General features: G+C 47.5%; 1 pseudogene; it reads right to left on the reverse strand.

The window, feature by feature from the left end:
• Positions 1-767: 767 nt before the first annotated feature.
• LOC116911934 lies at positions 768-1,780 on the reverse strand (annotated as a pseudogene).
• Positions 1,781-17,345: the final 15,565 nt, after the last annotated feature.

Raw genomic sequence — 17,345 nt, forward strand, 5'->3', positions numbered from 1 at the left:
AATAAACCCGTGGCAATGGTATCAAAAGCAGGATGTTTGAGAAGCAAAGAGCAGGACCTGAAGCCCACAGTCCTTACTCTGTCCCAGGACCCCTAGATGTGACTGGGACCCTGAAGTTATCTCCTATCCTCCTCATATGCCCAGTGTGGCCCTAATTCCTACCTGGGTCCCAGGTGGACACAAGTGTACCCTGCTCTCTCCTGACTCTGGTCTCTAACCACTGCTAGAGTGTTTTTTAGCCTCCCAAACCCAAACCGAACCAAACCAGATGGAACTTAACCCCAGCCCCAGTTCTCGGTGTGATCCAGAGGCATGGACAGCACAGAATGATGAGCAGGGGAGACAGCAGCTGTCTTGGGCCTCAGGGCACTCGGGTGGGGTGGGGCGGAGCCAGCCCAGCCGAGATTGGCAGCAGCAAGGTCTCTCTAGTTCCACATAGTAGTAACCATAGTTCCACACAGCCAAAGGCCTGGCTGAGAAGGGAATGGGCCTCTGACTCTGCCAGAGCTCTTCCTGTTAGTCGTCAACCCCAGGCTTCCGGCCATCCCCCTCGTGGGTAGTTCAATGTCCTCTCTGGGTCACACGGCACTCGGTAGTGGGGTGCACTCATACGTACCCACACGCTTGCCCGCGCGTTCGACACACACACACACACACACACACACACACACACACACACACAAGCAGTTCTTCTCAAACACTCCAACTCAAGAAAGTAAGTTCTAAAAGTGGAGTTAATCTCAGAGAGAGGTGGCGATGTCACAACATTAGAAGGTTTTCCTGTGGATGGATCATTTCATATGCCTTCTTAGAGACCTACATTTTCTTAAAGGTGTTCAGGGAAGCATAGAGCCTCCAATCAGTGTGGAATACCTCTCTTCTGGGGACAGATATCCTGGTCGTCCCATCTGTGGGCGCTAGTTTCTTCCCTTTACTCCCGTTACCTTTGGACAGGGTAGAACCCTCCGAGAGGACAATGTGTGAAAAAGTGTAGGCTGTAAGTCCAGGACTTCTGGATGGCAAACACCACATCTCACGGGAACTTTTACTCTCCTCGCCAATCACAGCTCAGGGCCCGGAACCTGGAAGGGCGGATCTCAATGGTGCTGCCATTATGCAGCTCCTACTGAGCCTTCCTGGTCAGGTAGCAGGCTCTTTCTTTTATGGCCTTGACACTCTCAAACTCGGAGGAGTGGAAATCATAACCCTCCTTCCGCAGTAGAGGCGGAGGAAGCACGAGGCATCTCCGCCAGCAATATCGATGCGCATGATGAAGCGAGGCATGGCGCAAAGCCTTCATACATCCGGACCGCGTGGGTCACAGCGACCCCAGAATCCCGCGGTGCCGCCTGTGGCATAAAGCTTGCATGAAGATGAAGAGAGCTGGCATGCCGAAGATCTCGGAGAAAACTTCAGCAGCTTGCTCCAGAGTTTTCCCGAGGGTTTAAAGGTGCAGCAGTCAGGAACACGGGATGCTCCTCTAAGAAAGTCTGCAGCCGGTCCTTCGAATAGACATATTGCCAAATGCGCTCTACGTCGTTCCAGTCCTTGACGAGGCCATGATCCATGGGGTAGCGGATTGACACCAGTGCTCCTCAGCTTTGGAGCTAATAAACACGACACCTTCGAGGGCTCCTGCCATGACACAAACACATTTGGCTCTGCCCACATAGTTTGGAAAGCCATATCTGAGGATCGGATCACCAGCGAAATCAGCTTTGACTACATTGGATCCGTCGATGACCCCAACAGGCTGGTTGTGGATCACATAGGACTCCATGGCAGAGGAATCTTTCTTCTGAGGAAGAAACTGCCAGCTTAGTCTGCTCTCCACGTAGTATTTTAGACCACAGCTGACCACAGGAAACCGAAGCCATGAGTACGGAAGGACTACCATTATTAGAGAAATAAGAAACCACTTTAGAAAGAGAAAACAGGCTGGAGCGATGGCTCAGCGGTTAAGAGCACTGACTGCTCTTCCAGAGGTCCTGAGTTCAATTCCCAGCAACCACATGGTGGCTCCCAACCATTTATACTGGGATCTGATGCCCTCTTCTGGTGTGTCTGGAGAGAATGACAGTGTACTCACATATATAAAATATAAATTAATCAATTTTAAAATGAGAAAACTACAGGATGGTGTGCACACACCTTTAATCGCAGCACTAGGGGATTCTAGGGAGCTCCAGGATAGTTAGGGCCACACAGAAAAACCCTGTCTTGGCAAACCAAATAAAAGAAAAGAGGAAAACTATGGACAAAGCTGGGGTGAGCCAGGCTTTGAAGTCCTAGCACCAGGGTCCTTGCTTCGCTATTTTGTGACCTAGGAGTGTTCCGCTAGTGTCTGGGGAAATGATTTGATGGTTAAGAGCACTTGGTGCTCTTCCAGAGGACCTGGGCTCAGCTCCCAAAATGAATGGCTCACAGCTGCCTGGAACCCCAGCTCTAGGGGATCTGATGCCCTCTTCTCACCCACCCTCCACATGGCATACAGACATAAATAAAATTAAAAATTGTCACACTGGCGGAAATCTCTAGCATTTAGAACTTGAGGGTGGGTGTGGTGGCACAGGCCAACAACCCTGGCACCTGGCAGGGAAGATCATGAATTTGAGGCTGGGCTACATAATGATACTCTCTCAATTAAAAGAAAGAACTTGGAGACACAGTCTGTGAGCGATGAAGGCTGAGGATGAGACAGGAGCCAGGCAGTGTCAAAACCCTCTCGAAAAGGAACTTAAATGGCACTGGAAGGGAATCAACAATTGGAAAAACCAACCATGTGCCGGACAAATTCTCAGAACCTAGAATTCTTTTTAATGTGAACAAGGGTTTGTCTGTGTATATTTATATGCTCCATGTGCATGCAGTGCCCAGGAAGGCCAGAAGAGGGCACCAGATCCCCTAGAACTAGCCTATGAATAGTACAATCTAGATTTCCTATGTTGCACAGTTAAGTACATATGCAATTACAGAATATATGTGTGTGTGTAATATATAATATATGTAACATATATTACATATGAAATTATAAAAGCCTTGATGAAATTATTTTATGTCTGCTCACTCATATTTATTTCAAATTCTGCTCAAAGAAACTTCAAATCTCTGGTTCTCTTTTCATCGGGCTGTTGCTGCCCTGCTGTACTGTAATCCAAGAAGGATTACTTCTTGGGAAAGTTTGCAATCAGAAATGTTGAAGACACAGTGTAAGCAACCAGCTGCACTGTGGAAGTGAGTTACTCCATTGATTGTCTCTTTCATCAGGGTCTCTATAAGAGGCGTTGTTCTAAATTACAGGCTTTTTTAAAAGTGCCTTCCTGCAACCTTCAGAACTGTGTTCTCAGTGTTGCTGACTTACAGCTCTGGTGAACTTAGTCTAGGGGACAGTTGAAAGTGACACGTGGTGTGCCTATATGCATAGATTTGGGGAAGCTAGGAGGACTGCCTTGAAGTTCCAGGCTGGCCTGATCTATCTAGCAATACACCGATGAGGCTAAGTCACACACTATAAGACACTGAGCAGCTTCCCTGTTTTTAATTATATATTATTACATCTTGTGGTCTCACTAGGTAGCCCTGGCTGTCCTAAAACTCACCAGGTAGGCCAGGCTGGTTTGAACCTCAGAGACCACCTTCCTCTCCCTTCTCAGTGACAGGATTAAAGGCACCAGCACCAGCCCAGAGCCTTCCCTGTCCTTGATGCCAAGGGTAAATGGTGTCACCAACCTGTCAACTTCCAAAATGTGACCTCTGGGCCACCATAGATCTTGTATGACCATATCCTACTCATGACCAATCACGCTGTCAGTCTTTTGGGTGGACACCGACTGAGGTCCTCACGCAGGCTGGGGTTTGGAGCATGGCAGAGGGGTTCTAGGACCTCAACTACTACTTTTCCATTTCTAACCCTTCTGTGCAATTCTGACTTAGCAGAATTTAGTGACCTCCTCAGAGTGTAGCACGGAAAGGTATTGAGTTCCCTCAGACTTCACAGTTACCCTGTGAGGCAGAAGATAGATAGTATTAGACCTAAATATATATGAGCAAACTGGGCTGCATCTGGGGATGTTGCCTAGAGCAGTTGCCTAGCATGGGGATGGTCTAGGGTGTTACCCCCAGCACTTCCCTACCAAGTGGTCTAACTCTAAAATACTCAACCCCTAACATTTTAATAAAAATCTCTCTCTCTCTCTCTCTCTCTCTCTCTCTCTCTCTCTCTCTCTCTCTCTCTGACACACACACATACACGGTGAGGGGGGAGGGAGGGAGGGATGGAGGGAGGGAGAGAGAGAGAGAGAGAGAGAGAGAGAGAGAGAGAGAGAGAGATTTTATAATATGTTAATATGTTAGGGGCTGAGTATCTTAGTGTTAAAACACTTGTCTAACATGCACAAGGCTCTCAACTCAATCTCCAGCATTGTAAAATGTTATTCAGACCAGAGTTTATTTACATGCACATTCGGCCCCGGCCACATCTGCCCCACAGCCCTGAACATTTGGAGCAAATAAACAGTTGTTTAGAAATTTGTTTTAAAGGCTGTGAAACATCCAACTGTGAAAGAATTGTTGGGGTAAATTTGCCATGTACAGACTAGCAAACAGATCTCATCTAGAGTGTTACCTTAGCTGACTGTCAGGGACTGCCTCAGGTAAAGACTTTTAAGGCAAATCCATGACAGTCAGGATCTCCCTGATGAGTTAGAAGGAGAACATGAGATGGTCCCATTTTATGAATTTATTGTCCCTAGGCTGGAAGTTGTACACTTAAAAGAGATTTCAAAAATGGAAATGAAGGCAGAAAGAAATTCTCTGTGGTGCTCATACACAGCTGTGTCGCCGAGGATGACATTTGTCAATACACATGTGCCTGAGGTCCCAGCACTGGGGAGACTGAGATAGGAAAATCTGGAGTTCAAGGTCATCCCCAGCTACATAGTGAAGTGGAGGGCAGCCTGGGCTAGACAAGACCTAGTCATTCACAAAAACAAACAGCGGGGGGTTGGGGACTTAGCTCAGTGGTAGAGCGCTTGCCTAGCAAGTGCAAGGCCCTGGGTTCGGTCCCCAGCTCCGAAAAAAAGAAAAAAGAAAAAAGAAAAAACAAACAAACAAACAAACAGCGGGGCTGGCTCAGCAGTTAAGAGAACTGACTGTTCTTCCAGGGGTCCTGAAGCAACCACGTGGTGGCTCACAATCATCTGTAATGGGATCTGATGCCCTCTTCTGGTGTGTCTGAAGGCAGAGACAGTGTACTTATATATAATAAATAAATAAATCTAAAAGAAAATCAACAATGCAACCAATCTGAGTCCTAAATTTACAGAAAACTCACCTCCTCAGACTACCCTTCTCATGTGACCACAGAAAGTCTGAGGTGGGAAGGACCCCGGAAATGATTTGCATGTGTTCACTTTAGAAAAAAAACGGGAACAGAAACAAAAAGGAATTTCTGGCGGCGAATTCTAAGTTCACCAGAAAAGCCGGTTCTTCAGAATATTCCATTCTCAGACCCACAGGAACCCAGACGGACATTTAAATTATTCGGGCTGTGGCTTTCCCATTTGGCTTGCAGGAGAATCATCTGGGAAACTTTAGAAAACTCAGAACGTCACTGTCTGGGTTTTGATTCAAGTGATCTGGGGTAGGCCCAGAAATTGTGATGTTGCACACCTCCCCAATTTCCCTAGGGGTTCTGATACATTGATTAAATTGAGAGCTACAGAGTTGGTCAAAGCCTGTCATTTAACAGATTTAAGAAAATGAAGGCTTACAGCGGATGGATGTTTTCCCAGAGACATAGTTACTTGGCATATTCTGTCTCATATGGGGTGATGCCAAACCCCTATGTCCATGGGAGTGGCAGCATTGGAGTCCCCACTTAGGTGGCCTCAGTTTCTGTCCCTGTGGCCTTATCTTGATGCGGCCATTTTGCTGCTTCTCTACCCTTGATGTTTCCAGAGGGCCCTGACTGATATCTCTGGGCCATTAGTGCATTATATGGTTTTTGTACCCCATGCCATGGGGTGCACGCTCTATGATCTGCTTATCCTCACTGGCCCTCTGTGGCACTGTCAGCGACGGTGGGAGATTAACAACCGGGTCCTCAGCTGTAAAGCAACCTGACAAGGGAGGTGGAGAATGTGAAGCTTGGCTTGGGGAATGCCGTACACTATCCTCCCAGCAAATGGAAGCCCAACTTATTTATGGATGAGGACAAGTGCCCTGAGAAGTCGGTAGCTTGCCTTAGGCCCTGCAGCTAGGTAATGGCCATGTGAGGAATGTTCAAGCCAGTTCTTGTCCCCATCCTCTGCAGCGACTCCATTAAGGTGTCATGCCCAGTCTCTTGAAGGACAAGCCAGCCTGGCAGATGGCTGGCTAGTAACCAGAAAAAAGCAGAGGTCATAGGGTTGGGGATTTTGCTCAGGGGTGGAGTGCTTGCCTACCAACGCAAGGCCCTGGGGTCGGTCCCCAGCTCCCAAAAAAAAAAAAAAAAAAAAAAAAAAAAAAAAAGCAGAGGTCATGCAGTGGGGACACCTGAGTCCACACTGAACATTACCAGATGCCTGTCCAGATGACTGGTGTAGTCTTCCAGTCAGAGATGCTAACCCAAGTCTGAGGCATGCAAACAGAGGACAGTGTCCTGTTCTCCATCATGTGAGTGTGACAGAAGACAGAAAGAAGCGATGATGTCACTCTGTGGGAGCACCCATGTCACTTGTCACCATGCTTGAGGCGTGTGCCCCAAAAAAGGCGTGTGCGAAAAAGCTGTCGTGCTCGTGTCCACGGGTGAAGCACATACATACGTGAGGTAAATGATTTTGTTGTTGTTTGGCTTTCTGAGTCAGGGTTTCTCTGTGTAATAGCCCTGGCTGGCCTCAAACCACCTGCCCTTGCCTCCTGAGTGCTGGGATTAAAGGTGTGTGACTCTGTAACGAGCTGCTTCTAGGCCTAGAATTAACCTTTAAAAAGTGTGTAGTTTTCCAAGCCACCCTTGTCTTCAAAAGTTCTAGGCTGGTCAGGAATACACAGTGAGCTCATGAATGGTGGACGGCGGGGGAGGGTAAATGGGAAAAGGGGCAACTGTTCCAAGCACCTGGTAACCCGTTCAAAGCTCAGGAATGTGGGTCAATGCCACAGCTAGAATGGCTGTGTGTACCATTTCCCAGAAGGTGCTCTGTGTAGTGGTGGTGGCCCTGAGGCAGAGTAGGAGGAACAGGCGGGCAGTGGGGAGATCCCTTGTCTAGATGGAATATATGAGATCTCCGCCCTTCTCATTTCTAGGAAGTCGAGGCTGCAGTTTCCATATGCGGGCCACAGAGCACACCAGGACACGGCACCTTGCTGAGATGCATGGGAAACCCTGTGCAGTCAAAGCTGCCTAATCCCCTCGGACGCCCGGCAGGGCGATTCTCCACCCCTACTAACGTCTATATAAAAGCAGATTTTAGGTGTTGCCAGCTGAGCACTGCTGAAGGAAGACGACAGCGCTTCAGCCCTCGCAGGCTCTCTTCAGCCCTCGAAGGCTCTCTTCAGCCCTCGAAGGCTCTCTGACAAACGAGGTCTTACGTCTCTACCACCGCATCTACCTTGGGAAGTGCAGCCTGAGAGCTTTACACAGCCCAGCTCGAAGCTTTCAGGCAAGCTATGTCTCGTGAAAACCACCACAGGGTAAGATAAAGTGTGTAGTAGGAAAAAACAAACAAACAAACAAACAAACATAAAAAAAAGCCTTTCCTTCCTAAGTCTATTTAACTAACATACATGAAATTTCAAATGTGTTTACTTTGTATAAAATGAAACTAACATTGATGTTGTGGTTTGCCCTGGAGTTACCTGTATTTCGATGCTAATTCCACTGCCCCAAGGACAGCTGCATAGACACTCACTCAGGACTCAGGTGACTTCACCAGAACCTTCTCCCCATTGAATTTGTAAAATACAGGTGAGGACAGGAACAGGATAGAAGGAGGCCTGTCATTGGAGGAGAAGGGAGGATGGTTGAGAGAAGAGTTTGAAGGAAGAGAGAAGAGACAGGAGGGAGGGAGAGTAGCCGATAGACAACATGGAAGGTGATGTTGATTCTGCTCTGTGTATTACAGGTTGTTACTAATGTTCTTTTTTTTTTTTTTTTTTTTTTTTTTTTCGAGCTGGGGACCGAACCAGGGCCTTGCGCTTAGCAAAAGCACTCTACCACTGAGCTAAACCAAGGGATGGATGGTACTGGGCTTTGTATGTTTAGGTGGGCAATTATATCTTACCAATTGGGTCAAAGGTTATTGTGTTGTGTGTTCGTTCATGTAGATTTAAGTGTAATGGAGTGTGGGGCGGCTGGTCTGGGCCACCATGGAGTTGGGACGTGTGTTTCTGGCATGGAAACCTGCCTTGGGAACTAGATAGGTAGAGAGATTGCTGCCAGGCTCAGAGAGAAGCCTTTGGCAGTGTGATATGGGATTGGAGCAAAGCGGGTGAGAGGCTTTGCTGACTGAGAATTAAGATATTCATGGGCTGGAGAGATGGCTCAGCGGTTAAGAGCACTGACTGCTCTTCTAGAGGTCATGAGTTCAAATCCCAGCAACCACATGGTGGCTCAGAACCATCTGTAATGGGATCTGATGCCCTCTTCTGGTGTGTCTGAAGACAGTGACAGTGTACTCGTCATATATAAAATGAATAAATAAAATCTTTAAAAAAAAAAAAAAAGATATTCAGCAGATATCTAGGGGCACTGCAGTGCCGGACCTAGAGCGGCTTAAAAGACAGCATTTTAATTTTTTATATTTTTACAACAACACATTGACAAGAACTGATTCTTGTTTTTTTGTTTGTCTGTTTTTAAACAGGGTTTCTCTGTGTAGCTTTGGCTATCCTGGAACTCACTCTGTAGACCAGGCTGGCCCAAACTCATAGAGAGACCCACCTGTTTCTGCCTCCTAAGTGGGGAACTCCTGCTTTTATATTTTTGGTTGTGAGCCTAGCCTTTAACGGCTGAGCCATCTCTCCAGCCCCTCCTGCTTTTAAAGATGTATGTTTGATTCAGTCACCCAAATGATGTCACCTACGTCAAAAACATCTTAGGGTGTGGTGTGCTCGCCTGTGATCCCAGCACTTGGGAGGTAGAGGCAGGAAGATGAGGAGTTCAACATCAGCCTGAGCTAATAAGCTGTGCCTCAAGCAAACAAACACGGGATGGGGATAGGCTCAGCAAGGTTGTCAATGTCACACAAGCCTGAGGACCAGAGTCCCAGACTCACCCAAGGGTGAAGAGAAGACCAGCTTCACAAAGCTGTCCTCTAGCCTCCGTGCACACTGTAAGACCACCCTACATCATAGATACACACAATAAAGCTTTTAGGTATTAGGAAGGCTCGCCTTCTTAAAATGGTTTTTATTTATTGAGACCAGGTAGCCCCAGCTGGCCTCAGTGTTACAGGGATCTGCCAGCCTCTGCCCAGGTACTGTGACGTACCCGTCTTTTGAGTTTGGCAATCCGAACCCTGGTGACTGTCATATTACAAACGCAGATGCCAAGTATGGCGGTACAAACCTGTGCTACCCACAGCCAGGGACCAAGGCAGGAGAAAAGGAGACAGACAGAGAGACAAGAGCTTATAGCTCAAATAGTACAAGATCAGGAAGCCCTGGGTTCAATCTCCAGAACCACAAAAACAAATACTAGGGCCAAGGAGTTCGACCCAGGGACCCACATGGTGGGAGAGAAGCAGCTTCTGCTAGTTACCCTCTGCCAGGCGCATCACAGAGTCTATACACACTCAAAATGGGTAAGTAAGTCCAGCCAATGTTTTTTAAAAGTGAGTTGAAATGAGAAAATCCAGTAACGCTAAACTAGCACCTTGCTCAAGAGATCGCACCTTTTGCACTTTTCAAAAATCAGCACGTTCACTAGTTTAGACGTAACAGTTCGAATTGTTGGCACACACATCAGAGCTGGCATTTTACAGATGGGAAGCCATGGAAAGGCTCAGAGCCGGGACTCTTCTCCTACCCCATCCAGTCTTCAGGGCTTTCCTCTTCCCAAGTCTGTATCAGTCCTGGGGCCTATCCCGAGCCTGCCTCTCATCGGGGCCCCAGGAGCAGCTTTAGTCTTCTGTGTACCTTAATTTGACTCAGTGTCTACTGAGCTCAGGCCTGAGGTGGTGGCGCCCCCAGGACCAGCTGAAGGGCACACTGGTGTGAAGCACCTCACAGGAGCTCGCTCTTCTGTTTTCAGTACGCCCAGCCATGGAGAACATGAAATGGATTCTCTGAGGACAAGCAGGCGACCTCCTGGGCACAGGCATTGAGAGCCAGGAGGCCACCACGTTGAGTCCTTAGAATGCATGGCCTTGTTTTATGAGTTGTTCATTCTCGTCTGAGGCCCTGGATTTATATCAGAACATGAAAAATGAGCCCCAGGCTTCTGTACACTTTCCACTCACAACAGGAAGCTAAGTTAGAGAAAGCATGGTGGCTGAGTTAGCAGCAGCCACCAGAGTCCTGATGGCCACCCGAGAAGAACACTTGAGGAGAAACCAAGAACTTGCTTGTGTCTGTGGCACTCACTGAGGTTGGTGTCTTAGTTAAGGTTCCTGCTGCTGTGAAGAAAGATCATGACCAAAAGCAACTTGGGGAGGCGAGGGTTACTTCATGAACTTCAAAAGCGGTGAGGGAAGGAACTCACACAGAGCAGGAACCTGGAGGCAGGAGCTAATGCAGGAGTTATGGAGGGTGCTGTCTCCTGGCTTGCTCAGCTTGCTTGCTTGATTTCTCTCTTTTTGTTGTTGGGTTTTGTTTCTTTGTTTCTTTGTTCGTTTGTTTTAGATAGGGCTCCGTGCTGCCTTTGTGGGGATTTCCCATTACAAGGCATCTAACAGAGGCCTCCTAACCCTGCAAGAGAACACTGCCCTGTGGGAAACAGGAACCACTTCTATGCAGAGTGTCTGTGTTACTTACTGCACGGTTGATTTCAAGCTCCCGGACATTTTCCCTCATCTCCACGCTGTGAAGAGAGATACTGGTTTAAATGGCTGTGTTACTTACAAGAACTGAGATCTGGGTCTGCTGTCCCTGCAGCAGAAGGACATGATTAGTAGTTGGCCTATCTCTAAAAGCCCTGAGGACAGAGGGCAGGAAGGAAGGAAGGATGTGTATGATAAACAGAATCAAGCAAACCCAAAAATAAGCATCGAGAGCACTTCCGATACCCAGGCGTCTGTAAGGCTGCAGCTCCTGGGAGAGCTGCCGGTTACTACCTGGATTAAACGTTTCAAAGGCAATGGGAAAAAGCAGCTGGGGGTGGGGGTAAGGCTTGGTTTGAGTCCCGGAAACAGATTGCTCTTAGATTCTTCAATATTCAGACACTGTTTAAAAATGCAGATGTAAAGTAAGAGCTGGGCAAGGTGGCACATACACCATCAGCCCCAGACAGAAGGACCTCTATGCATTCAAAGCCAACCTGGTCTACACAGTGAGTTCCAGACCAGCCAAGGCTACAGACTGAGACAATTTCTCAAACAAACAAATAAAAACAAGGACAAACAAAACAAGTTTGAGTACTTGGTGCTCAATAAATGTGACCATCACAACTGTCTATCACCTTCCATTGTTCTTGGCTACCTCCAGTATGCTGACCTCTGGTGGCTGTCCTAAAAATTCAAGATGTACTCTTGCCTCCAAAAGGCAGTAAATCAAGAGAGGAGAATCATTCCTCCAAAGGTATTTGAAACAAAAGTGCTTCAGACAGATGAGACTAGAAGTGCAGAACTATACAATTACAGGATTCTGACAAAAGCTATGTTCCCAAGCACAGTAGGCCCGCCAAGCACACAGTAGGCTCTCTGGAGAGCTCAGAGAGTCCTCTGAGTCTTGCTGGATGAGTATTAGGAGTAAAGTCTTTTGCCTTCATTCTTTTATAAAACTCCCAATTAAGCAAAGCCAATGGCTGGTTACAATAAACCAAAATGTTATCATGGAGTCAGCAGCTAAAAATTCTTACAAAATCACCCTCATTTTCGACCCATGACCTTCTGACTACTAAACTCCGTCTGAGGCTGCTGCCTCTATTTCTAAAAGCTTGTGTTGGAACGGTCACCCCAAGAGATCCTCAGGTACCTCCGAATGAGGGGCGGAGCCTGAATCCCACTGGACACATGAGAGAGGATGGCATGTGGGAGAGACCCTTTATGGGGACACCTTCAGAAATCCAAGATGGCTGGGTAAATGCTTTCCTCATTTCCCTTCCATAAATCAGTGGATGTTCTTGGCAGCCCCGCTCCTCTGCAGGGGCAGGAGGTGAAGCTGTGAGTCCAGGGGAGGGTTCCCCCCCTCCTCTTCCTCTTCCTCTTCCTCCTCCTCCTCCTCCCCCTCCCCCCTCCTCCTCCCCCCTAATCCTGCCTGCCTGCCTGCTCTCCTGCCCTGCAGATGTGGTTCATCCCTTCGGCCTCAAAGCCCACTCTTTTAGCAGACGGCTCCCGATCTGAAGGAATTGGCGTATCCGGGAGAAGAGCAGTAACGGAGGTGGTAGGAAACCCTCCTCCTGATGTAAAGCCATCCCGCGTGCCAAACTGATTCTCTGAGATGCTGCTTAGCTGCATTTTAACCCAGCTGTCCCGGAGCTGGAGAACGGCTGAGGCTTTGCCATCTGGGCCACATTTAAGTTTTTTAGTCACTGCCTTGGGGGTGGAAGTGGCCAGAAAAGCACATGAATTCAAGCCTCTCTGGATTCTTTAAATGTGGGGATTTCATTTCTCTAACCACTCCTTTCAGTCGTTCAACAAAACCACGATGCAACGAAGCGAGGAAAACCTCCATTCCCAAGGCTCCCTGTTCCCAAGGCCTTTTCACTGTCTCACACCGCAAACCTGACCTTTGTTTGTATTAAACAGGAGAGAAGGATTTAAAAAAAAATCAACTCCTCTGGGATTGTAGTACTGATCAAAACTAAAGAAACATGGTGTCATCACACCCTTTGATGAATAGTAACAGCCAAACATGTGACCATCTATAATCCCAGGATTCAGGAGATGAAGCAGGAGGATCACCACGAGTCAGAAGCCAACATAGGCTAAATACAGACATGCTGTTTCAAAAGAAAAAAGAGAAAGAAGAGAGGGTTGGAGAGATGGCTCAGTGGTTAGGGGCGCTTGCTGCTCTTTTAGAGAAGCCGAGTTCAGTTCCCAGCACTTACAACAGGCAGCTTTCAACTCCAGCTCCAGGAGATACAATGCCCTCTTCGCTTCAGAGGTCACCCACACTGTGGCATAAAACACACACACACACACACACACACACACACACACACACACACACACACACACACACACGTGGAGAACCACACATACAACCACATGTAAAAATAAATTAAAAAAAAAGAGTATTATAAAAAAGGAATAGCTTAAATCAGACAGGTTTACCTTTACACCTGTCCCTTATGCGTTTCAAAGGTCCGAGTCAACGCCATCACCCACATGTACATTATGATCTGTCATTCACTTGACTTCGGAGGTTATCACTAAAACTGGTGATGCACCAGACCTTAGGTTTGATCTCTAGTCCTGCATAATTACGTAGACAAAATCAACACGTGGACTGATAGGAACAGATGAACACTCACTTTGGACAGATTTCAGGACATATGAACTTTTCATTCACTTAATTATGTATGCAGTGCTCTAGAGATCCCAGTAGAGTTGTGAGCCACCATGTGGGTGCTGAGATTTGAACTCAGAACCTCTGGAAGAGCAGTTAGTGCTCTTAACCACTGAGCCATCTCCCCAGCCTGGGAAATTACTTCTTACCCAGAGAAGCCATTAAATTGTTCTTCAGGGAGGAGTCTGACACTGCAAGCGGACACCTTGCCCACGTGTGTGGTTACAGCTGGTTACTCTTCATACTCATTTAATGACTAATATACACGAAATACAGTAAATACATGTTTTTCACTGTGGCGGTTTGAAAACACTTGGCCCAGGGCGTGGCACCTATGTTAGGAGGTGTGGCCCTTGTTGGAGGAACTGTGTCAACTATGGGGGTGGGCTTTGAGATTCTCCTCCTGGCTGCCTGAAGTCAGGCTTCTGTTTGCCTTTGGAACAAGATGTAGACCTCTCAGTTCCTCTGCGCCATGACTGCATGCATGCTACCCTGCTTCCCGCCTTCCAACCTCTGAACTGTAAGCCAGCGGCGACTGAAGCTGCCCTTCATAGCGCTGCCTCGGCCATGGTGTCTGTTCACAGAATGGGAAGCCAAGGCAGGACCCCAGCAGTTTCTCAGACGACAATGTGGCTGCATCTGAGACTTCTATAGCTGGAGCCAGCTAACGAGACCCAGAAATGTGTACTGACACAGAGGTTTTTCTTTTTAAAAATTACTTATTTATGCATATGAGTGCTCTCTCTGCATGTACAACTAACTGCATGCCAGAAGAGGGCACCAGAACTCATGACAGTTATAAGTCACCGTGTGGTTGCTGGGACTTAAACTCAGGACTTCTGGAAGAGCAGCTGGTGCTCTTAACTGTTGAGCCATCGTTTCGGCCCCATAGAGAGGTTTTTCTTACTATTCCCTTAACAACGCACTATTGGCAAAGGATTTTCAGTGCATTAGTAGATCTGTGCAGACACTGCAACATCTATGTAACAGGTTGAGCCTCTGTGTGTATGGAGCTAACCACTGACATACGGGCAACCCACTAGTGGCTAGGGGGAACACCCCTCGAGAAAACTGACCCTCCCTCCTTCAGCAGCCATGAATTTCAGTAGTTGTTCTGCTAGGGGTGGCTTCTGCCAGGGCTGGGCGTGGAATGACCGCCACCACTGCTCCAGCTGCACCTCCAGCCATTCTGACTCCATCTTCAAATACTAAGCTGTACGGGCATGATGCTAACTGTCTTATTTTTTATGTTTATGAAATAGACTCTTAACACTGCAGTCCAGCTGGCCCTGCCCTTTGGTCTAACAATGCAGGCGGCAGAGTGGGACCCCTATCTGCACGTACTATATACACTCATCCCATTCCAGTATAGCAACCTTGAGCAAACTAAGACACCCTGCACATACACACCTGCACCAGCTCTCTATACACCCCACTCTTAGATACATTATCTGAACGTATACCCAATATATCAGGTATGAGATATATATGAGGGCCGATCCGACCTGAGCTGGTCTGGGGTTTAAGCACAGTAAGGGGAGCAGTGAATTTTTAGGGAGAATCTCATTTACCATTATACACCTTCGTGTAGCTGGACACCAACTGTTTAAATTAAGTAGATTATGGGAAGGAATATGCGTAGTAGAGAAAGTTGTGACTTAATCTGTGAAGGTAGAAAGCCAACCAAACTATGTCACATCACAACCAAACTTCTCTTGAGCCCAGAAAGGGAAGCCCCAAATGCTTGGGGAGCAAAGTACTTTCTCATGCATGTGTCCCTCTGCTACAGTACATTATAAGTGCTTTGCTCTGAATAAAGTAAAAAGCCATCCTAGAAGGACCTAGGAAGTCAGTACAGCCAAGGGAAGCATAAACTCTAAGTCTAGCTCAAGAGGTTTCAGAGGAAAACAATATTTTATATTTTTTTAAATTAAAAATATATAGTTTTTCGAGACAGGGTCTTTTTGTGTTGCCCAGGTTGATCTTGAACTCAGAGAGCCGCCTGCCTCTGCCTCCCAAGTTCTGGAATTAAAGCCATGGGCTACATGAAGGAGTCTGCCTGAGGCCCACCCGACAAGTGTTGAGTTACTATCACTGACAGAGGAGCATTAGGGCAGCCCAGTAATACTCCGTGTCCCATGGTTACCAGTGATCACTACTGCAGGTCCACTGTAGATGATGAGGGAAAAAAGGAGAAACGTAATGTCAGAGCCAAGCCATGGGCTCAAGCCTGATGATAAATGGAATGTTGGGGAGAGGTGGCCTCAGGGCAAGACCCCATCCGGCGAGGCTTCCAAGGTGGAGAGTAGAACTCATGTGGCAAAGAAAATTATCAACAAGTCAGAGCTTACGCAAACCCAAGTCTTGGAGGCCGTGGTGGTCCAGCCCCAGCAGGCAGCAAAACCTGGCCGCTTTGGCCACACGTTTCTGGATTTCAGGATTCAGGAGGAGAGTTGTGGAATCGTACTTTGTGGTTGAAAGGCACGGGAGCCAGGCCTGTGTGTGGCCGGGGAGTCCCTACATGGAGGGCCGTCACTGCGTGAAGATCTGAGGATGACGTCTGGGTTGTGTTGGAGACGCCATAGTCGTGGGATACCTGCTGAGGAGAGCTGCAGACAGGGAGTGGAGCCAACACGAGAGAAGTGCGTTGTGCGTCGTCCGCAAAGCTGGAGTCACCTAATAAGCATCTAACGTCAGACATGGGCTTAACGATTCGGCATCTGCTTGATTGAGGTCCGGTTACTTCCTCACTAGGATTCCTTTCCTCCCTTTTGGAATGATAACATATATTCTGTGTGTGTGCTGTGTGTCGGAAGTACATGATCTGCTTTTTGATTTTATAGGGGGTTATAGTTGGGAGGAAGACTGCCTTGAGTCTTGCCTACAAGCTTATGGAGGCCAGGGAGCAGACTGTGGTGGTATGAATGAGAACGGGCCCAGAGACTCATATATTTAAATGCTTGGTCACCAATTAGCAGTATTGTTTGGGAAGGATTAGGAGGTGTGGCCTTAGTGGAGGTAGTGTGTCACTTGGGACGGTGAGCTTTGAGGTTTCAAAAACCCAGACTAGGCCATTTTTCTCCACCTGCCTGTGGATCAGGATGTAAGCTCTCAGCCCCACGTCTGCCTGCTGTCAGTCATGCTTCCTGCCGTGATGTTTATGAACTAATAAGCCCCTGAAACCAGGCCAACCCCCAATTAAATGCTTTCTTTTATAAGAGTTGCTTTGGTCGTTCTGTCTCTTTACAGCAACAGAACATTAAGACAGAGACTTTGTCTTAAAATAAATTAATTAAAAATTAGCAGGATTTAATGAACTCAATTGTACAGCAAAGTTTACACGTAGAGAAAAAAAACCGAGTACAGCAACGTTATAAAATGGCAGGAACATTCTCTGTCACCCAGGGACAAGATACCACCATGGTATTCTGGCAACTCAAGAGACGCGGGAAAGCACCAGATGCAACCCTCAGGATGTCTGAGGGGATCTGGCCATGGAAGGACAATGGGCTTGAGCATGCAGTTTATACAGAAGACAAGCTCACTGCTGTCCATTCTCTAGTCCTCATTCTCAGGGCCAACGGAACACACAGAAACAAACAAAACAAAACAAAAAAACCATGCACCCACACAAGAGATGATTTAGGAGCTAAGAGCACTAACTGCTCTTTCAGAGGACCAGGGCTCAATTCCCAGCAGCC

This window comes from Rattus rattus, chromosome 11 (genome assembly GCF_011064425.1).
Source record: "Rattus rattus isolate New Zealand chromosome 11, Rrattus_CSIRO_v1, whole genome shotgun sequence".
In the NCBI taxonomy this organism is placed as follows: Eukaryota; Metazoa; Chordata; class Mammalia; order Rodentia; family Muridae; genus Rattus; species Rattus rattus.